General features: G+C 37.4%; 1 protein-coding gene and 1 non-coding gene across 2 annotated transcripts in view; one reads left to right on the top strand and one right to left on the bottom strand.

Annotated features, from left to right (window-relative positions):
* The window catches only part of LOC140946075 (uncharacterized), a 189,225-nt gene that overhangs the window by 27,621 nt on the left and 136,191 nt on the right, over nucleotides 1-25,413 (bottom strand). The window lies entirely within an intron of this gene.
* Nucleotides 623-695, top strand: Trnas-gga (transfer RNA serine (anticodon GGA)). Its single transcript has one exon. It is a non-coding gene; the product is annotated as a tRNA-Ser (tRNA).

The following is a 25,413-nucleotide window of genomic DNA, read 5'->3' as shown; positions in this document are numbered from 1 at the left end:
GGCGAAGGGAGAGTGTAATTCCCCTTTACAAAAAAGTGGTTACCAATATCGTGCAAATGGCCTTCACGCAAGCAACAATCGGTTTAACACATGGCGAAATTCAATAGTAAAGCGCTTTGATACAAGACAAAAGCTACAAAAGCAACGTGAAAAAAAAGCCACTGAAAGATTTCTAATGAAATATATATGTTTACTTTCAAGAAAGCTAGTTTCCTTGATCAAAACGTGCTGCTCATGTAAGTAGCCGAAGTTCTGATTAAAAGTTCCATGGCTTGTAGACTAGATTTCTTTTTCAATCAAAGAGGCAAGTAAGCATCGTGACGAACTATTTGATGGTATTTATTCAGAAAACACAGAAGAAAGCTATGTCGGTATATCCTTTCCCCATTCCACTCAACTCTTGTGCGTGATCCACGTCTACGGCCTGAATTTTTTTCAGGCTTTATTTTCGCAACTGCATGCATAAGTTGCGTTAAATACAACTGCGATGACCTTCCTTCAAATAATTCTTCACTCCGCAGCTCACATATATGATTTTACAGTGCACTGTAATATATTTATAATTTCATCATTATCCTTTCACGGGTTTATCACGAACCAGTTCAACGTCCTGCTCCCAGTTGGCTTGTTAGCTTAATTGGTAGAGCGCTGCACCGGAATAGCAGTGGTCAAGGGTTCGAATCCCGTACAAGCCTGGATTTTATTCAGGCTTTGTTTTCGCAACTGCATAAGTTGCGTATAAAACTGCGATGATCTTCCTTCAAATAATTCTACACTCCGCAGTTCACATATATGATTTTCATATATTCATAATTTCAAAAGTGAAACTTGTTTCAACCAATCAGAAGCACTCTGAGTAGTAACACCTCATTGGTCATCCTCTGTTGATATGAAATTTCTACGTGCGTTAGTCAGACGTCGTTTCACGGGGGAACCAGTAGTGGTCGGCTATTCTCAGGCCAACAGACAATCAATATTAAAACTTTCAACACACTGTTTTTTTTGTTGAGGGATATTTTCTTACGTCACACTATATCACTGTTATCGTGTCATACTTCAGGTGTTACAAACTGACTTGGCTCAAAAAATTGTGAAATAGAAAAATCTAAAAACTAGAACTGTTTGCCGAATGAATTTATGCATTGTGTGTGTGCGGAATTTGAAAATCATTGCTTTAAGGTGTCATTGGGCTAATGAAGCTGATTTTTCTTAAAGCATTTAAACAAATGTTCCTTAAAGAACGGATAATAGAACCGTAATTATTATTTTTGCCGTTGATAACGCGGGTCAGTTAGCAGATAACAAGCACAAAGGCAGCATGATTTTCCTTTCTTTCCTCTGGCGAGTAAAACCCACAAGCCGTTGGGAAATGATACGTCTCAAAACCAGTCAGTAAAACGCATCTGCTGGCAGGCCTTTTCCTTCATACGGTTCTTTAACTGCATTTTTCTTTTCTCCTTTCAAGCTGAAATTGATGCCTTCTAACGATGAATTCCCGTAGGGAAATCTCATCACGCTTCACTAACAACATATGTTTAGTTACTCAAATGGCATGATGTTGTTTTCAACCAATCTGGAAAAGGTATCAAGTCGTAGATTGACATTTAATTAATTCTGACCAATCACTATTTTCACGCTCAGAATCTGAGTGTGAAAAATGGAGAAAACAATGGTCCCCTTGCAGGCGTTCCTTTCCTTTCTCCCTCGCGCGCCCAAATTCCCCCTTCCCCTTTTCATAAATTATTCCCCTCTCAAGCTGGCGACTGTTCCGTTTTTTGCGACCATTGTGTTTGATGAGGCAAGACCAAAGGTTTTGTGCATTCACACGAAACTGATCATTGTTTGTCGTGTTTGCTACGGGAACCAGAACAGTAAAAATGTTTTATTTTGCTCGTTCCGGTAAACAAAGTAATTCAGTTTGAACCATACTGGGAAGCGCCCCTACATACTTGTGATTGGTCATGTATTTACAGTTGTCGTGATCGGATTAGTACGGAAATTGGTGGGCGGAATACAAAACACTGGCTCTTACAGCAGGCTCTTCCTTCCCTTTTCCCCCACGCGCTTTTCTTTTTCCCTTGAGCGCTTAACCTTAGGGAATTCGGAAATGACCTATTTACACCTCTTCCAAACCATCCCGCAGAATTTAGGGACATCATTACTTTTTCATAATCAGCGAAGCGGCAAATTTGAATGCGAGTTGGCTAAGAAAAGCTCACATTAAGCCAGGTAGCGCTGATAAAGCTTGCGTTCCTGCAGTCCAAAAGCCAAGTTCTAAAAACCCTATGCGCGGCTTTTTGAAGAAGAATGGCGTACCTGCAATTTGAGACTAAAGAGAAGAGGACTAAACAAGAGGAAGTATTATCCCTTTGAACTTAAAAATACAGTAAATACGGCCTTTGCTAGTATGGAGTCTATTTGCGAAAGAGATTTTCTGAAAATTTGCACTGCTTTTGAAAAATCTACGCGTGGGAAATGAGAGATGGACCTTTTCTCGAACAGACTCCGTTTTAATTTTAAAAATCGGAATCACTATCCCATCAACTTGAAAACTTCTGGAAGGAGTTGGGTTCGAAAATGGCCCGGGATATTCGAGGATCTATCTGAGCTATTTGAGCTGCAAGTTGGACTTTTTTACTTGTTTGTTGGTTACACTGTATGATCAAGACTAACACTACGCGCAAACCAACCACGTACATACGACGTTCTTACGGTATCCTGCCCGGCTGCAAACAAGGAACAGATGTCAGTTAAGACAGACATTTTGAAAAGCCCTTTTTTTACTAATTATGTGGAATAACATGAGAACATAATATTATGGTAAGCCTCATACTGGTTATATGCTGAAAAAACCATACGCAATTGCTTCAATCTACCATACCAGATGTCTGATGGTTCCAAAAGCTATAACCAGAACCTGTTTTAAAGTACAACTCCAAGTAGTGATTAACCAGTATGGGTAGGAAGAGTCTCAAAATACTAAACCTGAAATGCAACACTTTCCCGCTGTCCATGAATATCTGGACAAAACAGGCCAGAAAGTTAGCCAGTGAATTAGAGATGAAAAGTAAGAGAAGCCATTGAGATCAAACAGCGAAACAGAGACAGGGGCTATGATCTCCCTATGGTTTTTCAATAATATTTTGTCATGCAGCTGCACTAAGCTCCAGAAGTGTACAATACTAAACTACTGACAAAAAGGTGTAGAAAGTTTATTTTTACAAATGAGCAAATTAAAAAAATGTGAATATTATATTGTTAAATGTTAGGTATTAAAATCAAGTGTATGGTTGTGCTACTTAATTTGGTTTGTAAACATTCCTCAGAGTCTATTAATTTTGTTGTGTACAACACCATTCCATCAAGTTGTCAACTTTTTTTTTATTCCCTCCTGCATTGGAAAAACCAGGGCATCAGTAACTGCTTAAGAGGGTATCTGTTGCTTTAAATGATTCCCTAGGAAAGACAAAAAAAATATCTATGAAAATAAGGTAAGCACTCCTCCCAGCCTAAAACACGTCCGGTCCAACAAAAATAATTATTGTCTGCAAAAAAATACAATCCCATCGGCTGCCATTTCCTGCCAGCACAACCTTGTGTGTTAATGGTGAGTGGTCTCTTGAAGCTGTAGAGTGATACAGTCTAGAACTGCATGTGTGTTACTGTTAACATATTCAATAATTACATGTATACTATTCAGAGGAACTCCCCCATTTCAAAGTGGCACCAACCAGAAACATAAGACCTTCTCAAAATCTCCGTAGTAAATTCTGACTGCATACATTAGCATACAGTCTGTAAAAGCCACACTGGCATTGAATAATAGTTTAATTGTTAATGCTTAACTTACATCTTCATTGTACAGCTGTTCAATCCATTGCACTGGGTCAGTGGTTTCAGTTGTGCATCAAAAACTTGTCCATAACTGTGCTAGTACTTTGTAAGCTTTTTCTCTTCTGTGGCACTGTAATCTTGTAATCCGTATTTATGTGGCTGCAAACAGAAAAAAAAAAACATTTCACTTTCTTTGTGAAAGCCCATTCTGTGTAGGATTTCCTCTCTGAGTATTCTCTTGAAGGCCTTTTGGATAGATAGTATGCATAAAATGTACATGTATACAACTAACCAATAACAAAACTTGCCTTGCTTAACCTTTCCTTATAATCAATAATTATGGGGGTAAAAAAACAACTTTGTTCTAGCTGTTTGGTATTATAAATTGTAATGCTGTATGAACATTTATCTTTGCTGGTAGCAGCCTCTTTTTCCTGGTACTGCAGAAGACCAAGGAAAAGAGGCCTCTGCTAGCAGGGGGACGATATTATCCTAACACAGACAATTGTCATCACTTTGAATTTTAATTTATATACACATGTTCATGTAGTTACAGTAAAATTCTGAAAATAAGCCCCGGGGCTTATATTTTTCAAGGGCCCTTTTTGAGGGGCTTATTTTTGGAGGGGCTTATATTCGGAGGGGCTTATCTAGGGAGGGAAATTTGAGTTTCAAAATCGATTAGCCTAGCCTTATAGTTGAAAGTAAATTTACCGTTTTGGTTTTGTTTTACTTTTTATTTGAAGGCAATTTTCCAAGTACAAGCCCCCGGGGGGCTTATATTTGGAGGGGCGATTTAACGGAGGGTTTTTTGCGTTACCGGTTTGGGGGGCTTATATTTGGAGGGGCTTATACATGGAGGGGCTTTTTTTCGGAATTTTACGGTATTTCATAGTCATGTAGTTTAGTTTAGGTCATGCTATCCTACAAAAGGTTCATAGTACTAAAGAAGAATATCCCTTTCAAGGATAGTTTGAACAACTCACAAAGCATACACTGTTAATTATGCTCAACACTCCTATAAACCTTAATACCGACGGGAGTACCCCCCACCCCAGGCCTACCTGTCTGCCAAGGCTATGAGAAAGTCTCTAACCCGGTAATGGTTGCTATAATTCTTTGCTTTATAATACCATATGGAAATTTATTTACTTTGCTTTTTTAAGGCACTAGCAATTAGAAAGGTGATGGGGTGTGGGGCAGAAGCAAAAGCATTAAAAAAAATCCAGTAAAAGTTTTGAGAAATATACAAAATCTGCCTTGCCATCAGCACAAGAAAATCCCATCTCAGGCGAAGATGGAGGATTGCATTTAAAGAAAGTAAGAGTCATCACTCAGCAAAACCAAGAAGTTGATTCTGTCAACCCAACTTGGAGGTGATAATCCAACTGGACCACAAAAAAGACCTTTGTCTTTTAAAACTTTACCCCTTTGCCCATATTGTCTACATGTACATATGATATTAAAAAGCAATATTGTATTAAGAGGGAGAAATGTATAATAAATGTTAACTTGTCTTAGCCGTGATCACCACAACTCACAGGACCTTTAAAGGGACAGGTTCATGGTTCACCGCATGCTTATTTATCAAAATGCTGTTTTTCTGCCAGGGCATGATGTATCGTCTATGTAATACATGCAAGCAATATGATCATATTATAATGTTGTCAAAGAACCAATCTGCACACTCCCCTGGCAGTCGCTTGCACTTGATCAACTTAAATATTTGCAAATAGCTGTAAATTAATCAACCATGGAATAAAACCTTTGGGTCAACAATAAATTCAACATTGGTAGTGTTGGCATAATCCATGAGCTTTTCTGCGATTTTAGTACTCCTCCATCCTACTTCAGGTTTTTCTAAAATACACTTTTACTTTGAAATACCTCTGAGATCGCTGAGATACATGTGAGTGGGATTATTAACCGACAGAATAAAAAATGAATTGGAAAAAAGTAATTTAATTAATGAGCATGCACTTAACCATGAACCTGTCCCTTTAATACCCACTGAGAGTTAATTTATGCAACTTACGTTAGAAGGAAACAAAAAAATTAAATAACTAATGTAGGTCTTTTTAACTCTATTCTTCATAAAAAAAATAATCACAATGGGAAGTCATAAAAAAACCACTCTGTGTTGGAAAGTGCACCTCTGAAGATCTAGATTTCATTTTTTTCTTTCTGGGGTGGGGGGAAGGGGGTGGAGAGAGGAGGTACGTCCCAAGCAGCCTAGATTCTAAGAGCGTCTTTGTGATGTACCTTTTGTCCATAGCACTTCCCATGACACATGGTAGCTGCCTTATATCAAACACTGAAAAATAATATTGAAACAGAACTCTCTGTGAATTATCAAAAAAAAAGAAAAAGTCACAAGTATACAAGCAATGCCACTTAAAAAAGGTATTTTATAGTACAGGTGTATGTAAGCTGTTATTTTAAACATTTTTAACTTTCTGACAAAATCTAATGAATGATATGTATGCAACTGCATTAAAAAATTAGTTCATGGGATTTCACCTGAAAATAAAAATCATTAACAGGCATGTGGGCAGAAAAAAAAAGAACAAGTTCTCCAGCCTGAAAATCTTTGAGCCTGCATGTAACTGGCCAGATTGTTTTTGTGCTTGAGAGTTTTGGCGGCAAAGCTACCAGTGAGCATCTCCTCCTTATTCTCCACATGGCTTTACAGCTCCTCTACCAAAACTTTGTGCCACTTACCATCCTGCCAGCTACGAAAACCAAAAATGCCCCCTCTCAAAAATTTGCTTAAAATAATGCTCTGTCCCTAATAAACTTTAGTAGTTGTTGTTGTCCTTTGTCAAAGGATTAGCTTACCCTTTCCACTGTACATAAAGGAAAAAATCAACATGGCTGACTGAAACACTAACCTTTACCCCCTGCCCCCAACATTTACAAAGACCGTAGAAGAATAAAAAATAATACTCTCATAAAGTTAATATTAATTTTTGTTGTTACATACATGTACATGAAATATAAAACCGAGCCATTACCTCTCTTTGAATTTGGTTGCATTTTCAAGCCTGTATGGGTCAAACATGTACCCAAGGCAAATTTTTAAACAGTCAAACATTCCACTATATCAATTTAAGGGTATTTGTAAATACACAATAGAAAAAATACTGAGAACATTAGGCAAGGTTTCTTTAAGCACTTGCACAGACAAATTTTATCACTACAATGTTGCAGCAGCAACTTTTATGCTTAATTTACACTGTCTACTACAAATTATACAGCCTGTGTATTACAGGTGACAGTATGTTAACTCATGATCAAACAGTATGCTGTAGTGGTACATATGATATCCTACAGAATGACCAGCCTCCTCTCTTTCAGCAATATTTTATTGAACATTTTGTTTACCTGTTTTAATTTTTGGTCTAGTATTTCAAGTCAACATAAATTTTCTTACTCTTCACTGTATGATTTCTAATAACAAATTCTAATTTCAAGACATTCTAAAGTTGACTGTAATGCTCAAATCAGGTACCTTAAATCCTTTAAAAACTTTCCCAATTGCTATCTTGGTTGTGTTTCACAAATGGATATGCTCTCTGCTGTGAAGAAAACAAAGAAAATGATTAATATAATTATTACTAATATTATTTTGTAGTTACTCGAAATTTTTTGCCTTCCAACATCAAGAACACAAGAAACTTCTAAACTTTTCCTTTCCACCTCTCTTTTGTACATGTAACTGTTCATTTTTAACCTTACCATGATAAACTATGCCATTATAAACCAACCCTCGCAAAGAGGGGAATCATTAATTCTGTATACATGTATGTATTACATGTAAGCACCCGCCAGCTTTCTCCAGCTTGCAGTGTACTCATGAGCAAATATCCAAAACTCAGCAAATCAGACCATTAATTTTTGTGTTATAACAACAGAAACATTGGTGAGGTACAGATGCTGAATGGCAGATAATAATTAAAAAAAGTAATTCAGGTCCTGTAATTTAGAATACTGATCTGTTATTGTTCATGTATGTCAGGAATTAAGGTTCTTAAATCTGAACAAAATTGTTTTGACCACTATATTTACTCTTCTTTATAAAATAATTAATATTACAAGAAATTTGATGCTCATCACTGTTAGGGCTTAAAGGGTTAAAACATTACTCAGGTTGATCAAACATAAAGATTCTAAGAATAACAAAACATTATCACTAAGAAAAAAAAGTCTTCAATGTTAAAAAATTCTCCTCATCAGTACCAAGATAGGAAATGTAAGGAAAACAGTGTGGAGAATACCTACAGTATAATTATTCATCTTGATGAGTGAAATAAAATAGAATAATTAATAAATGAATGTACCTGTTCCAACACCCATAACCAAAAAGAAATTGAGTGAAACTGATGCACTCAATTTCAAGGAAACAGGCAAAAGCATAATACATGTATTATTCCTTTAATAAGTATCTGAGCACAAACAAATAAATTATCATCATTTCAAATTTGTTTTAATAAACCACACAAAAATTAAAACTTAATAAGATTTACCTATTTTTGGTCAAAAACGATTTGCTTACACCTGTACTTACATGTACAGTGTAATGTTAAAGTTTAAAATAATTAACACTGATTCATTCACTACATGAGCATGCATTACATGTACAAATCTTTGTGGTAATATTAGTACAGTGTATGCTACAACCAGTTGCAAAAATGTTGAGACACTCCGACAAAAAACTGGCCTTTCTTACATGTACTTCAAATTGCAGCTAGTCGCACTTGTATGCGATATAATGTTCACCTCCCTCTTCCCCTCCATTCAAAGTTGTTCCTCCACGTTTTGAGCATGGTCTTGTATTGCTAGCAACTTTGATAAGGCATAATGAGCATAATGAGGGTTGGCTACGCTTTTGCCGGGTCCATTATTTCTCCTAGTTTTACTCCTACTAGAACGCGTCATCGGACAGCAACAACCCAGCCAGTCGATATCTAACGCCACTGTACACTCAAGGAACCTATTTATCGCCTAGAAACACCACCGTATCCGTCAAAACTCTTCCATGGCAGATTCTGTTCCTTTGAAGTCCTTGGATCCTGTCTATTGTGCTACTTACACTGGCCCTGAGTTTTGTACTAATGAACCATTATTTCTGTGGAAATGGAATACAAGTACCAACAGTTCTTCTCACATTCTTTCCTGTGCTGCTACGAAAACAAGATTAACATCTTTTGTTTCGACCAAAGTCAAATTGAGGTGCCATAAATGTCTTTGTAGGTATTATAATTCTAATTCAGTATAGTACAGACATAATTTGCAAATGTGATGGTGAAGAAGCTAAAAGTTTGGCTGAATAATACTTGCTGAACAAATATTTACACTGTACTGTTGTAATAAAATTCTACCATATTTTCGTAACTGAGTTAGTATTCACTTTCTTTGTTTTTAGGTACGAAAATCACTTTGAATTTCCAAAGGATGGTATTAAAGTGAAGTCCCCGTTCAAAAATTCTGGAAATTCCTGGGGGGAGGAGGGGGAGTCATCAAAGACCCCCTGGAATAGAAAATCCTGGGGGGTGGGGGGGGGGGGTGCAAATCAAAGAGTCTTCCCTTGTGGGGGTATGGATATCTTCTGGAACCACACATTTTAAATTAAATCGACTTTGGAAGAAAAAGGGAGGGAACCAAGAGCATTCTGGAAGATCCTTAATACAGTTCTATCCGGCAAAACCAACTCTCATGCAACCATTGATAAACTAACAGTAGATGGCTCTGAGTTAACCGAGCCCAACCAAATAGCTAATGCATTAAACAACTACTTTGCCACTATCGCACCTAACCTACTTCAACACGAGCACCAAACTAAAGAATCCTACAACAATGAACCTCAGGAAGCTGAAAGCCATTTCAACTTTAGAAAGCTATCAGTTGATGAAGTCTTCAAAATGCTTAAAACAATAGATGCATGATCCAAAGCCACAGGTGCTGATGGTATACCAGCTAAAATTCTTAAGGCTGCTGCTGGTCCTTGTTCAAGGCTGCTTACACCATTGATGAACCTCTCTTTTGAATCCGGGGTGTTTCCAGACAGGCTTTAAATTGCAAGAATCACACCGATTTTCAAGGACAGGGCGACATTGACAGAGAAAACTACAGGCCAATTTCTGTTCTTCCTGTAGTGTCAAAAATCCATGAGCAGTTTGCAAATGAACAGCTACAAACATATGCCAGAGAAAAAGGCCTTGTCACAAAAGAACAATTTGGATATTCGAAGAACTCTTCGACCATTGCTGTGTTACTTAAAGCAGTCGACGAATGGAAATGGGCAAAGGATAAAGGGCTGATCTTCGATGTCATTGATCACTCATTATTACTCCAAAAACTCAAAGCAAACGGAATCTCTGGTGCTGAGCATGCATGGTTTTTTAGGTACCTTACCAACAGAAAGCAGTTTGTCCAATGTAACGGGGTTAACTCAAATGAGAGAACTGTCACCCATAGAGTCCCTCAAGGATCCATACTAGGCCCAACCCTTTTCTGTATACACATCAATGGCGTAGTGTCAACAACACCAGAGAGCTCCGTGATTCTTTATGCTGACGACACTGAAACTCAACAATCGAGTCCTACCCTCGAAACCGGAGTTCTCAAAATAAATTCTTACCTGAAAGACATGTTACTGTGCTCATTTGTTTACAGAAAACTTGCCAGGCATATGTGAGTTGCATTACATGGATGTGCAAAATTTTAATTACTTAGCAAAAAAAAGAAATAAATTAAAGTGAAACCTCTTGTAAGGGACCACCCAATATGCAAAGGCTTGATAGTCGCTTACGGGAGGTGGTCGCTTACGAGAGTTGGACCGCAAGAGCAAAATTTTAAAGTCAACAAAAAATGGAGTGGTATATTTATTCAAAAAAAATTATGAAAGCTTACTTTCCCCTGCCAATTAATAGTAGTTTTATTGACAAAATCATTAGCTATTCTATGTGACAGCTCATAAGACGTCTGACGAACAAAAACTAAACTTCTTAAACTGAAACCTGGAAATCTGAGTCTTTTTCTCAAGGGTTATGGTTATTAGTAAAATCCAACTGGTGGTCTATTATCAATGCTGCATTCTGATTGGTTGAACTACTACTAGGCTATATGTTATAGCCCACTAGCAGTGAAAAGCGTGGGCTTTTTGGCAGCAAAAAGGGACTAAAGTCTAGCTTAAGAAGGTCTCATGGGCTATTGACTCAGAGCCCATTCGGGCTCGAGGAATAATGGTTAAATATTTTAGTTATAGATTGAACTAATAAACACAGTGTAATAGATCTGTAAACAATAATGAAAGCCAAAGAATAAATTCCTTTTTGTCCATTTTTACAAGGTACTTCACTGTTTAGTGAGACCAAGTGTCAAGTGGTCGCCATTATCGGAGGTTGAAAACAATCCGGGTCCGAAATTGCGCCTTCCATGTCGCCAATGCGACTAAAATTTAGTCCTGGCGACCAGAATTTCATAGCTGGTTGCCAGGTAGCGACTTGTAAAGCTGGGTGTTTATTGTGGACCTTACCATTTGGAGAAACTGATTAAGAATTGAAACATTGAAGCTATTTGCCAACAGGTATCTTACTTTTTGTCCTGCTGATATTTTTTAATTAAAAGTGAAACAAATCTTCCTATAATAATACCTCCACAACAGCTACGATCAATACAAGTTGAACGTTTCCAAGCCGCCATGTTGTTTTCAGCTGTAATACGGTAAGTACGCTATGTACTTTGTGGATGCGGCACAGTTGTGGCCTGGTACGAGCAACATGGCGGCTTGACTTGTGTTTATGTTACGTGTTTTGTGGTAGTTATCAGAAGAAAACAGAGTTTTGATGATCAGTGCAGTCATGAGCAGACAGCTTTCTGTTCCTACGTTCTAGGTCAGATAGCTTTATATCTCCAAAAAGCGATTTGTGGAAAAAATAAGACGTCACTCGTACAATTACGGTTGCTTTCTGGTATCGGGAGCGGAAGTAGTGCAATTTTCTGAGCATAAACACGTCCATGGATACCATACATTTTTTATTCATGTTTAAACTTTTATTTGAAAAAAGGAGGGGGAATTTTTGGCGACGACAATTTGCCCTCTGGCATCCAAAAATTTATACTTAATCACCAGTTGGCGCCCGTATTAAAAAGTTAATTTCGGACCCTGACAACAGAAAATTCTAAAACTGTCAGCCAAAAAAGTGGTCGCAGTTGCTTATGGGAGGTGGTCCTTTACGAGAGGTTCCAGCATAAGGCTTTGACTGAGAACATTTTTGATGTTTTGGGAAGGCAGTCGCTTATGGGCAGCAGTCGCATGTGGAGGTTCGACTGTATATTGAGCTGATCCCAGGTGACACAAGAAAAAACAGTTTTTCCTAATTTAAATTCTCATCGACTCTAATCAGTTTACGTGTATAACTTATTGTCTTCAGTGCAAAATTATGTTAAAGACATTTCATGGTGTACTTTGAACCAATCAAAACCTTGTTGCTGAGCAAAAGTTCAAACTCTTCAAAACAAGACCCATAACTGTGTCAACTCAGGCTTCATTTATGGAAATAAACTTTGCTTACAAGAATAAGACGTGCTTTAGTACTGAAGGGTAATTTGGTTTATATTATAATCAACAACCTTGCATGGCAAAGATCTTACGTGTACATGTATGTCTTCCCTCACCCTTTAATACATGTATTGTAAACACAGAATCGTTGCACTGTATACATTTCCAGTCAAATGAATAGATATCAGAATTAATCATTCAAATACCAATATAGACAGCTACATACAACATGTACTTAATGATAACCATGTACCTATGCGATCACAGAAACTGTACAGTAGAGATGATCATTGGACCAATGAAAAATCCAGTTAACCATAAACATCATCATGCTTGGTACAGTAATTAGATTCATGATGTATTTTGTAGATAATGTACAAAGTGAAGCTGTAGATCAATTTCAACATAGACAATTACAATCATGCTTAGAACTAATCTACACAAATAGAATCAATAGCAAATGAAACAAAAATACATGTACACATCTGTCCAAGCTTTGTTCACTTTTCTGCCTCAAAACAAACAATGTTTATTACTAATGTTTCGTCTACGCTGATTGATGTACTGCTCACAAACAGGCCTGATTATTAATTTTTATTAAACTGGGACATTTCATCCAGAAATCAGTGATCACTGCCTGATATATGGTATATTAAACGAGAAAACTATACACCATCAGCCAAAAACCATCATGTCCAGGAATTTAAAAAGCATTTACCTTTGAACCTATTGCAGAGGAATTGGCTAATGCCCCGTGGTAGGTTGGAGAAATTTTCAATGATATTGATGATAGAGTTGATTATTGGAATGGATTAATAACTTATTTGGTGGACGCTCATGTTGCGCTGAGGAAGAAAAGAGTACGGGAAATCGATGTACCATACATGACATTAGAATGGAAAAATGCCATCAGAAGGAAAAGGAAATAATTTATGCCCAACTGTATGCAAAAAACAAAACCGCTGAAAATTACGAGCTCAAGAAAAAGTACAGAAATTTAGCCACAAAGGAGCGCAGGAAGGCAATCAAAGAGTTTTGGATGAAGAAAACAGATGACTTAAAGCAAAAACCATGGGAATTTTTCAAGACATTTTGACCAATTCTTGGCAAGTCTAAAGGGAGTAACACTATCAGCTTAGAAACTGAAGAAAACTCTGTTGAAACTGATGAGAGCATTATTTCTAACAAGTTTGCTCACTACTTTACTAATAATATAGCCTGCACCATTGGGGGAAATCATGTACTTGACCTCAGTGAAGAAGATCACAAAAATCACACTAGCATAAACGCCATAAGAAAGGAACAACTGGATATCGACTTTAAATTTCAGCCAATCACAGAGCATAATGCTAATGAGGAGCTTGCGAGTATAAGCACTAAAAAGTCTCCAGGATGGGACTCAGCTATACCACCAATAATATTTAAAGAAATCTCACATGCCATATCATTATCTCTGCAGTCCATATTAATCAATGTGTTGAAGACTGTAGTTGGCCTACTAAATGGAAATGAGTGAATGGACACCTGTGTTCAAGAAGGGAGAGAGACAATTAATCCAAAATTACCGTCCGATTACAGTCCTTCCACTAATTGGCAAGATATTTGAACATCTACTACGTAAACAGATAACGGCAAGCTACGATCATATCATGTACTCTAAAATGACAGCTTATAGACAAAAACACAGCTGTGTGACTGCATTAATAAGCTGGGTGGAAGATTGGAGACTAGCCTTGGATAACAAACAGAAAGCACTTTTGTTATCGATGGACATGTCTAAGGCCTTTGACTTAGTTCTTCCCTCATTAACTGTGGCCAAACTTGCTGCTTACGGTTTTAATGACAAATCATTGCAATTAATGCGTTCATATTTTAAAGACCTGCTCAACAGGGTGAAAGTTGGCAAAACTACTAGTGACTGGAATGTGACGAAACGTGGATGCCCTCAAGGATCCCTCTTTGGTACAACACTGTGGAACTTGTACCAAAACGATCTATCGTATCACATAAATGAGATTGCAAATTTAAATATGTATGCTGATGACCATCAGATGTATATAGTTGGCAGCGATATGTCCATTATGTGTACTAATATGGAAAAGGAAGGAAACTCTGCCCTTAAATGGTATAAGGGCAACTATTTACTGTCCAACCCAGAAAAACTTAACGCCATAGGGATTAAACGATGTAATGAAACTGAACAGATTAACATCAAGATCAGTGATCAAGCAATTAAGACAACAGATAATATCAAGCTACTGGGTGTGAACTTTGACGAGAATCTTTTTCTTTAGCCAACATATTAGGGAATTATGCAAAAAGGCCAGTCAAAGGGTGGGTGTTCTCGCAGGTTAAGAAATTTAATTACTACGGAGGCTAAACTATTACTTTACAAAACTGCTATCATGCCATATCTCACCTATTGTCATCTCACATGGCATTTCTGTAAGGCGTCGGATACAAGTAAATTTGAAAGAATTCAAGAGCGGGCACTAAGGATAGTTTATAACTCACATTCAGAAACGTATTATGAACTTATTAGATCGTGCTAAACTACCAAGCCTTCTTAATAGGAGACTACAAGACATAGTTATACTCATGTACAAGGTTAAATATAGGCTAGTTCCTGATTTCATTTGTGACATTTCATTTGTGACATGGTAAACACTCTCTTAGATATCTTGGACCCTTTTTATGGAACAAGCTAGATAAAAACATCACTAACACGAGCAGCCTATCTAGGTTTAAGTTTCATATTAGATGTAGGGATCTTACTGAACTGATAAATGGCAACAATTGCTCTGCGTGTGTAATTTGTACCTCTTAAGTTGTGCCTGTGTTCCTAGAATTGTTTTGATTATTTTAGCATAATTTTATTGTAAATGTATATATAATATATATAGGATTATATTATAGCTTCTTTTATAGCTTTTGTATTTCTAGAAATCTTTAATTTATCATATCATTCATTATTTATTTTATCTTTATGTTGTGTCCCCAATAAGCATCAGCTAAATACATCGACACATGAATAAAGTTTATCATCATCGTCATCAAACATTAAAAGGATTGTTACATGTGACGAAACCTGCAGTAGCAGGGCTTGAAATTAAAAAAATCCTCAGGTCGGCTTTTGGCGACCTACTGGAGAAATGTAGTCGCCAGATGTAAATTTTTAGTCACCAGTTTGTATATATGATGCAGCTCGTAGTCAGGGCTTCTGGTATTTCCCGCAGTCGCAAGGCCGCGTGATTCACAAAAACAAGCAAAACACTGGGAAATTCGATAGAAATCTTATCAAATACATGTCTGTACAACATATTTGGAACTTTTCTCAGCTATTGGGGTTATTTACTTGCCCGTAAACGTGTAAATTTATCTTGAACAACGTCCCGAAACTCCGAAACTACCAGGCGTACATTATGTGGCGAAAAACTGGGCACTAGCCATGATGTTAAAGGCTTTGCCATTGGTTCAGTTCCAGAGCGTATTGTTGTTGAAAGAGCAAATGATGACCTCTGTTAGAAAAACATTAAAAATGTTGGTCTGGTCAGCGCGAAACCGTTCGATCTCTAACGAAGTTTTCCCTGAAAATAACCACAAAATCGGCCTTTTTTGACCGATTGATTTTCGGCTAAGTTTGCCCCAATCCTGTGAAATAGGTCCATTTTTCCGCGAATTTGCCCCTAAAAATCCCGCCAAATTTGACTTTTTTTCTGCGACCTATCAGAAGCCCTGCATAGTATGGTGCGATCCATCAGATTTGAAAATATCGTGGATAGAAGTCAGTATAAACTTGGAGGCAAACTGGCTCTGTTTATGCGATTTGGCACATTTTTTATTATGAAAGCAAAGCAGAATAAGATGAAATGTTTGTTTTAACTTTACTCTTTTAATTTAAATCTAAATCATAGAGAAATCTGGTCGCCAGTTTGGCAACTAAACTAGAATTTTTAGTCGCCAAGGAGAAAATGTTAGTCGCATTGGCGACCGTATCAGTCGCAATTTCGAGCCCTGAGTAGCACATTACAGCGGTTCCCGATAATACGCTCCCTCAAAAGGTTTTTCCTGTTGATTGAAACCTGAGTTTCGTGTATGTTCATCAACTGTTTCCATTGTTTCCCCCACGCCCTGCTAGAGAAATTGTTTTACTCAATAAGTGAAAAACTGCAAGAACATTTTCAAAAGGCAAAGGAGTTCCCAATTTTGCTGAGATGGAAAATTATATTACGTTGAAGCAAAGTGGACAATGGCTAAATGAAATAGCTGAAACACTTTCTGACTACGCAAAGTTTTTAAGGTTGCTAAGATTTTTCCATTGTATGAAAACATGAGCCATGAGCAAGTTGTGCAATGGAATAAGTCAATGAAACAAAAGATTATCAGGTATGAGCAAAGGAAAAGTTCTCCTCTGAAATGAGGCTATTTTTACAAAAAGGGAATATTATGTGAATGGGAATTTCTTTAAGTTGTAGACTAGGAGCAACTTCAATTTATACTTTTTCTTCTTCTTCTTCTTAATGTTGTATTGAATGAACTATAACTTCTATAGTTCTGTTCACAAGCATCGTGAATGTCGATTAAATCAACAGTATAAGGGTTGTAAATCTCCAAAAGGGCAAGTACAAACAGGACCCTGGACCCATGCGAGCTACAGCAAGAATGGTGAAAAAGCAATACAGTGAAGGTTTAGGCTGTCCCCCTTTTTTTTCGCTTAGGGTCGAATGCTTTCCTGATATTGGGTTGGGCGGTCGGACTGAAAAAAGAAACCTAAAAAAAAATCACAAGAATTCTTGGAATAGGAAGCCCTGGTACGCCAGGAGGCAGGATGACGTTAAAAGTTAACATTCACATATTTGGATTAACAAAATACACAATATACCGTAAAAAATGATCCCGGTTTTGTTCCTGTTTTTCTGACTATGCTGTTACTATGTTTATTTCTCAGATTAAAAGAATTATTTCAAGTGAAAAATGGTTTAACTAAGTTGTTACTTTTTTTGTTTGAAATTAGAAAAAAATTGGGTCAGTCGGACGACACTAAACGAAGAAAAAAAAGAGGATGGCCCTAGATTAGCAAAACAACAAATCTGCACATGTATCACACTTTTTCATTGCCATCACTGCATGACTACCATGTGAAATTATTTCATGTTTCATGAATGATGCAACAGAAAAATTTTCTTTTTCTATTTGTTTGAACTTTAATAGTTACTGCCCTTAATATTTCAACTAGAGAAAAGCTTGCCAACATTAAATGAATAAAAATAAATAAATTATGACAGCAATTAGTGCTGTCATAATTTGGGCTCTCATGCATTAGACTAAAAGCATTGTGTGACAGTGCACAACTGATATGTAACATCAAGTTTATGGAATTCTTCAGTAGTATGCAAGGTGATAGATATTTACACAGAAAACAGAAAAAAAGGCAAAGGCTTACACAGAAGCCCAACCAACCTTTCACCATGATCTTTTCCTTGAATTTCTCTTGAAAATGTCTCTAAATTTTGTCCTTAGAGCTGCCAATTGATAATGTTATTACTCATGGCAGGTCTAGCTAGTTTCATGTCTTCAAAACTCATTCATAATTCATAATTAAGCAAAAAACAAACGGACAAGGCTAAACTTCATGTCCAATTTTTTAAAACCAAATAACCACAAACCTAAATATTACTGCAAGAATAAGTTGATCTGTATCAGAGATTTTGGAGCCGTTCCAAAAAACTGGCCCCAAGTTTTTAAACCTGCATAATACACTACATCATGTAATGTTTAAAGAACGAGCAGGAACTAGTACCTCATTGTAGGTCGACATTAATTTTTTGTAGGTCATCCAAGCTCATTGTAGCTCATAGTTTATCAGTGTATACGCTCATTGTAGGTCATTCCTTGTTGTAGTAACGACAGTGTACGAGTTTTGAAAACATCAAGTTTCATTTGCTTAACAAATGGGTGTTTTTAGTGACAGTGATCGGTTCACTTATAAATGAAACATTTTAGCAAGAAGCAGAGGGAAAGGAGAAAATGAAATGAAACCTAACATTCACATTCCCTAGTACATGCATGTACCTGAATCACTTTGCAGTTGCTGGTGAACACCTCACAGATCCCGTCCCACATCCTTTGATAAGCTTATTCTTCTGTGGCTATAATGACGAGCACATACAATTAATTTCAATAAAGGTAATGACATAATCTTAAATGGATTACCTTGCAAATTCAGGGGAAATACCACATGTACCAAAAATCGGTGGGAAAGTGGCGTAACTGTATAGTATGCATGATGGTACTTGTCATTATTGCGTTCTCGTACCTCGAATGCAACCCTTAATTTGTGTTGGGTGTCCTGTGCAATTAATAATGGAGGTTTTTTTTTTAGAGTGCATTTTCATCGTCGTCGACACACATTTGCCTCGCTTTGTGGCGCTTGCTTACGTTTTGCCTCACTTTGACGTGCTAACTCATGTGGTGATTCTTGTGTCCTCGGCATTCATCTTTCACAGGTTTCCTGAGGTCTGATATTCTGATTAAAAAGTTTGCTAAATCTTTGTAAAGCCTGGATTAAGCCTTCATATTTTTCAGCATGGTTCGTCACTGTCTTTGGACAATGTCTGCGACTCCTGGTGCACGCGTCAAACTGGGTTTAGTTCGGCGGCCATTGTGCCACAACGTAAATTTACTGATTTGTTTAGCTAGGCAGCCGTTGTGTCACAAAGTAAATCTACCGAGTTGTGTACATCTAGCTTGGCAGCCGTTGTGCCACAAAGTAAATCTACCGAGATGTGAAGCTCGGCAGCGCCATTTGATCATGACTTGTGATATTTTCAGCACCGGACAAACAGAACACTTTAACTCTATGTTATTTATTAGGAAAAACTTATAAACCACTCTAGAGTCACTGAAATCAACACGCTCGACCAGATTACTGGAAAAGTTATTGATGTGAGCCACACACACATTCCATTGAAGTCTTTGACAGGGTTAGTCCGCAGTTTGAATTCAGATGTCAAAGCTTTTAAAACAGTAAATTCAATGTAATTCATTTTGTCAACAAGTTGATGATTGGATGCTCTTAAAAATAACAGAGGAAATTATCTGAAGAAATGTTTTTGAAGAAAGAAAAAGAATCCCGGGTTAAGCACTAATCGGCCTTTGAGCAACTGCGCCCTGCAACTCGCGCCAGTAAAACAAAATGTTCTATTTACACGCCCAATGCACTCTGGCCAATGTCTCCTCTGATTACAAGCAGTTGACACTGAATCATACATGTACGATATCTTTTCAATACCTTCTTATAATGTGATACACAGTTTAAAGAGAGGTTTCCCTGTACGCAACCCTTACGTTCAAAATATACCATAATCATATTTATCTATATCGCAGCCACCCTTCCCCCTCAACTGCTATCTGTACGCCTAACAAACATATTGAACGCACTCTCCTAAGCTCCAATTACTCCTAGTTTATCTTAAGGAAGTGTCTAGATACCTGGCAGCCGGGAACTGTTTTCAAAAAACTAGATACCCGGCAGTCAGAAATTTTGACCAATTTTCTCAGAATAGCTCATTTAATTCCTGTAAGAACATAAGATATTTGTTTAGGAATCTCAAGCGATTGTAAATATTGCCTTGGGTTAAAAGTAGAAGGCTGCGACTGTGGAGCTTGGGCATAGAGTGAAATCTCAATGTTTTTGACACTTAGAAAATGTTCAAGTTCTGACACACTGTCAGTCGACTCGCGATGAATATCCACAGAAATTATCAACGAAACCTCACCGGAGTATTTACTGTTTGTTCAGAAATGCCGAGTGATTCTAAATAAAGGTTTCGTATTGTATTGGACAAATTCTCCGAGCTTGCTTTAAGCATAATTCTTTAGAATCTTGACTCACGGGTACGGTTTTCAAAATACTTGATGCCCGGCAGTAGGAAATTCTCACTGTACTTTCACGAAAATCTTTCTCAGCATCTGCTGAGTCTACTCTATTTCTATGTAAAATTATAAAGAGTCTATAGTCTTACCAGATATCCTCTTGAAATGTTCCTCTGACTTAAAACAACGTTAAATTTGTCGAATCGGCAGAAAGGAGTGCCCTTCAACTTCCATTGTAGCGCTACAGTTGCGTGACGCAGATTAACTGCACTGTATTTTTGAAGTGTTAAAACTATAAAGATTTCACCCTATGCCCCGGCTCGACAGTTGCCTCTATGTCAAGCCCAAAACAGTGTTTGAAATCGCTTGATTTTTCTAAACAACTTCCTGATGTTATTACACAAATTAAATGAGATATTTCGTGCAAATTGGACGTGAATTTCTGACTGCCGGGCACCTAGTACTTTGAAAAGCATACCCGTGAGTCAAGATTCTAAAGAATATGCTTAATGCAAGCTCGGAGAATTTGTCCACAAACATCTTTGTACAGTGATTTGCCCAAGAAAAATAACGCTTGCCCACAACACGTTTAATGTATTTTTGTAAACACTAACATCTCGCACTGACACTTGTTTATTACATTCCACATAAACTGTGGCCTGCGACAGTGAGATATGGAGATCATAATATTGATTTCAGCAGTTCTCTGAGAATGTATCATTACAGCAACAGAAGTTTAAAGCATATATATTGTTATTGTGAAAACAACAAGAGGTTTAGCTAGGAGCTAAACTGTTTTCTGAAATGGCACGAAAAAAGTTCACTTTGCACATTGTTCTAGACAAGGTTTAACAAACAATCCATTTAAGGTAAAATCAATCGAGCCAATGTTAGCAAAAAAGTGATGACTACCAAGAATGAACATCCCACTTCTAGTGCATGTGCAATATTGTAAATAAGTGAGATCTTTACAAGCATGTAAAATGATTATAAGTTACTGCAACACACAAGACAAATGCATTGTAAGCTTGGCAGTGATAGACTTTGTCACGGTTTTGGAAGCCATCTTGACGAGTAGGCCGTCAACCGCGTGAGAAATTACAGTGTTTGTCGTATAAGAATCTAATGTCGAATAATTTCCGTAAAACGGTTGTTCTGAAAAAAAGAAATGAATTGTAAACTAAACTTCACTCCTAAGGATTCTACTGAAAAAAATGAGAGGCGTTACATGAGCTAGAAGACAGGACCACTTTGTAATATTTTTTATACATTTGATTGTCAGAAAGTCCCGGGAAAAATTACAGACGTAAATATACGGAAAATCTAAAGCAGGCCTTAGGAGAAATTTAAGCACAGGTAGGCCCCAAAAATTCAGTTTTAAGTGCAATCCTTTGCTTTGTAGCTTAAAGTTACAATTCATATTTTTTTCAGAACAGCCATTTTATGGAAATTATTCGACATCAGATTCTCATACAAACACTGTAATTTCTCACGCGGTTGCCTACTCGTCAAGATGGCTTCCAAAACAGTGACAAGGACTGTCTATTGAAATTGACAGATTAGGTCATATCATGAAGAGAGTCTGGCTTAATGAATATTTTTTTATAATGTTGATATAAAGAGGGAGTTCTCTAAGAGAGAAATATTTGTAGCAGATTGAGAATTTTACTCTATAATTAACTCAAGTTTATTGTAAAGAATAAAAAAACGGCTTCTCACCTAATATGAACTATGAACACAATGCACCAGCGCCACCGCAGTTTCCAGTAATTAATGCCAATATTCTCGAAAAGTGAAGACATTTTGTAGCAGTGAATGTGTTTGCAAATCATGTCTATGATCTAATTAAATGAGGTAAGTCATCGCAGAACGCCGTCAAGCAAAGGATTGAAGACAGTGCATGTTGAATCGCTGGCATTTCATTCATGAGCCCGCGATATGGGGACGAGAATGGGGTTCGTTGCCAGGGGGGTAGGGATGCTTTGCGCTAATGATAATGATAATCGACCTATCGGCTAACTCAATGTTGTACCCAATTCAAATCTCCCGGGGTCAAGATTCTCTGTGTACTGTATTTGCATTATAATGTTGCATTCACATTTAAGTGATATGGAAATTCCTGAAACAAAACGTTTTATTCCCAAAGGGTTTGAATTGGGTACAACCGTTTATTTAGCCGAATAGGTCTATGTTGATAATAATAATGACAATGATAATAAACAAAACAAAAGCAAAATAGCCGCTCCAAAAAATATTAAACTCCCGCCAACATTTCGTGCCATACGGTAGGTTGACAGGGTACGTTGGACAACATTTCGAGAGGGGAGGGGAGGGTAACAGAAGACACAATAAAGATTTCCTCTGAAATAAAGGACAGTTGGAGTTACAAACTGGCGACCAAAAATTATTTTTCTCCTTATCTGACACAAATTAAACAAACAAACTCAAGAAGCTTCCGTCAGAGATATTTTCAGATCTCGTTTCCTTGGAGTATTTGTAAGTAAACGACACATTTCTTTCCTTATAAAGTAATAGAAATCTCCGAAAAGGAATCAAAGACCTCTCACGGTACCGGGGCGCTAATGAACAAGAGTCAGGGATTGATTGTCCTCAAGGTGTCGTTATTCGTCTTCGCAGTTTGCTAATTTTTTCAGCAGGTTTGGCTATATTTCAAGGTAGGTCTTACGGATCAGCCAAGCCGAGGGCCGAGGCTAATAACACTTACCACGACCCCATAACACCATCGCACGGACCTCAGTCTGACGTTGCTCTTGGAAATCATACACTTCGCGCGTAACCTACAGATTTAAGTCAAATATCTGCTATCAGATAACTAAATAATCTGTAGGTCGCGCTGATTTCCACAACTAACTATAGGCTCTTATTAAATCAGAAGAAAGATAGCGGACGCAATGTATAGATAGATACATGGTAGATAGATAGTTTATTCAAACTTGAAATTTAAAAAAAATGACAGCTCTAGAGCTGAATTAGATAAAACTTTACAAATGAATACAAACATTTAACCACGCTAAAATTTACATCCACAAAAATCATCTAATAAAATCACCCGGCCTATGTACAATTTCCGTTTTACAAATGGGAACGTGAAATCTTCGGTTATTTTTCAGATTAAGACTGTGTTTGTTTGAACCCGGTAAAAAAAAACTGTATATAGTTTGCCAGGTCGGGATTGTTACTTATGTTTTGAAACAATTTGACCGTTTGAACCTGTCCTCGCTCCTGATAGATGCGGGCATGCGAGAGAATTAATAATTTTCATGGCGCGCTTCTACAAGCCCTCAAGCTCATCTGAGAGGTAGCTTGGGAGTGAGTTGTGAACAACGGGACAAGCATACTCTATGACCGGGCGGACGCATGTTGAGAAAAAGTTTATGATTTCCTTGGTTGCGATGCTCGCCCTCTTTAGTTGCTTTAGGTAGTAGAGCCATGCCGAGACCTTGCTGGAACTTTGTGACATGTGACAGGTTCATGTCAGATCTATTGAAATGTTCAGGCCAATTAAGTTGCTTGACACTGGACATCACCTCGATTGCCTTCTCGTTCACTTGATGGTAGTTTTACAATACTAGCGAACTTAGCATCGATCTTAGCAAAGGAGAATTCGCATCTCTTTACATTTGCTTTACTGTTCAACTTCAGTTTGTTCGTCGGACTCACAGGGACTCAGCGACTATTCGTTGACAGAGTCTTGAATCATGTTTCCTTGATTCTTAGCCACAGGCTCTGGAATTGTTGTATCGTCCACGTGCTGCCATATTTCTGTATTCGTATCATTAGTGTGTGTTTTTTTGTCTTGTTATGAAACTGTAATGTCCTGGGGTTTCACGTCATGGAAAGAAAGCGAGCCACACAGTAAAACTCAACACAAACTTTAATTAAATGTCCGACCACACACATGGTAAAAACGAACCAACTGTGCTCTCGCAAAGTACGGTTTAATAGCAAAAAAACAATGGTGGGAAGCAAATTCTATAAGAAAGAGTCATTTAAGATTTGGCAGTTAAAGTCATACAAAGTGCGAGTCATGATTAAGCAAAACAATTTTTAATGGCTTTTAATTGAAAGGAACCTCTTCTTCAGCTTTTGCTGAGACAGTCACTCAGGAGAAAAAAAGACACTGTCACGGCATACGGTTTGGATTCAAATTCTCTAATTATATACTTTTATAAAAAAGAAAAAATCCCGTTTAAAGATCATTGTAGACAAAACTTCTACTCTTTTCGAGTAATCGAAAAAGTTTGTATGTTGTAGAAACTAAAGTTTTTGAAATAGAATTGAGAGGTCCCCAAACTAGTTTAGGAGCAGCACCAACTTGTAGCTAACTTGTATATACGCAGAATTCGGCTTAAAATACCAATATGACTATATTTACAAGTACAAGCTTTGTCACGTTTCCGACGATTTTTCCTTTTCTTCACTGAGAATAAGTTTCTATTTATTCGAGAGAAAGAAAAAAGATTAAAGAAATAGGTCACCATACTCGTTTAAGAGAAAATGAGGATTTACCTCTCTGGGGAGCTCCAGGGCAAAAGCCACCATGTTTATATGTGCGCGCGCTAATCAAGCTTAAAATTATGCTCAGCAAGGAGGCAAAACTAAGGAAAAACCTTTTAAGTGCTCGTAAAACGGAGCACTAGACTGAGCACTGACTGGGGAGGGAAGTGGTATGACGTATATTGAGCGCACCGTCGGCATCAGATTCGTCAGTCTAATGAGGACCGTCTCGTGATACCGACGTAAAAGAAGGACCATAACCTTTACCTCTTGACTTCTTTCACCACTTTGTCCTTCTAATCAGAGAATAGCACAAGGCAAGAAAAACGACGACGGATTCGAACTTCTTCTGAGGTATACATGTGTGACGACATATGTTTTAGTCTACTTTAATTATAGTGTAATCTAGCGCGAAATCAATAAGAAATATTGACGATCTTAGCTTGTTTATTATCTCTTTCACTTTTGCTTTACGCGGGAAACACCTCTCCTGCTTCCACCTGCTCTTTTAGTCGCCTTCTAGATTAACAGCCAGTAACGCTATAAGGTAAGTGCTAAAACGACTATCAACACTATTAGATAAGGGTAAATCCTGCTACAATTTTAGGCTTGAGTTAACTTTT

This window comes from Porites lutea, chromosome 1, assembly GCF_958299795.1.
Source record: "Porites lutea chromosome 1, jaPorLute2.1, whole genome shotgun sequence".
Lineage (NCBI taxonomy): Eukaryota > Metazoa > Cnidaria > Anthozoa > Scleractinia > Poritidae > Porites > Porites lutea.
Note: the sequence above shows the minus strand (reverse complement) of the source record. Positions and strands in the feature narration are given on the sequence as shown.